Source organism: Cephus cinctus, unplaced genomic scaffold (genome assembly GCF_000341935.2).
Source record: "Cephus cinctus unplaced genomic scaffold, Ccin1 Ccin1_scaffold0695, whole genome shotgun sequence".
NCBI lineage: Eukaryota > Metazoa > Arthropoda > Insecta > Hymenoptera > Cephidae > Cephus > Cephus cinctus.
This window is the reverse complement of record NW_014333317.1, coordinates 120030-121295: the sequence shown is the minus strand read 5'-3', so window position 1 is coordinate 121295 and position 1266 is coordinate 120030. Positions and strand designations below refer to the sequence as shown.

General features: G+C 38.4%; 1 protein-coding gene across 5 annotated transcripts in view; it reads left to right on the top strand.

Annotated features, from left to right (window-relative positions):
• Window positions 1–1266, top strand: part of LOC107269997 (small conductance calcium-activated potassium channel protein) — a 144030-nt gene that overhangs the window by 33913 nt on the left and 108851 nt on the right. The gene's annotated exons all lie outside the window — the stretch shown is intronic.

The window sequence follows — 1266 nt, the reverse complement described above, 5'->3', positions numbered from 1 at the left end:
TCTCTCTCTCTCTCTCTCTCTCTCTCTCTCTCTCTCTCTAGTCATTCCGCGAAAACGATCCTATATTCGCTTTTCTCGCTTGTTCATTGCGAAAAAGTCTGCATTCCCCCCCCCCTCTTTCATCCCCTTACCAACCGCCCTCGTTCCCTATACAGCAAAAGTGGCCGCTTTAAAAAGGATTTAGAAGCCGCAAATTCTGTGGGAAAATATTTTGTAGGATAAATGATTTTTCTCAACTTGCTACCCTCTCAGGGGTGGCACTTATACGCCATAGAAAAAGAAAAAGTTCTCAGCCAGCCTTTTGGGGCTCGTTAAAAATGTTCAACTTTTCACGCATTACATACATGTACACAGTACGATCGTATCGGACAAATGTCAAGTGTAATATAATAAAGTTTGCGTAAGGATCAGCCACTTTGTAAACAATTCGTAATTTTTAGCCAACTCTTTGTTTCACCCGCTATAACGTAAAATAGTAGAGCAACTATGTGTTGGACGTAGTCATAGAATAATTGAGAATTGCCCTGTAGGTATAAAAGTTACATTCGGGCTGACACGTGGTGCATTTGACAGCTGTCATTTATCAACTATAGAATGGCCAAGCACCGTATCCGCTTTGACAGGAGCCCTTTGATCCATCGGCTTTGATTATCCGTCCTGCAAATATACCGGGTGTACTTATTTACATATGATTACCGGTAAATGACTGTATGACTTGGCGTATATTCTATTTACAAGAGAGATCAATATTATCCAATGTCAACTGAAGAGAAGAAATGTAATGTACGAATTTATGTTGGACTTTTTTTTTCATTCATAAGAAATCATATGACTTATCCGTCTTTATCTATGGGGTACGTATACACACCCTTATTCTGTTTGGGATCATGCTAGATTTCGGAGGATTTGTCGGGTCCCGAAAGGTCGCCAGAGGATTTCCGAGCTGAAGGAAGCTTACGGATTTCGTAGTGATTCAATATTTTTTTCGTGCTTAGAAACAATTGGAAGTACCGTTGAAAAATAATTTTTTTTTTTTTCCCCATACAAACGTACTTTGTACTTAATTTTTGTATCGCCTAACAAATTCTACATTCCCGGCATCCTATAGTATATTTCTCAGGGATATATACGGTGACGTTTATATTTTGAATTTTTTTTTCGACTCACTTTTAGCGAGCTTCCGCACGTTTTTCCGCCGTGATAAAATCTTTACTAGAGCCACGGTGACATTTAGTTTCGCATTTTTTTTTTTTTTTTTTTTTTTTT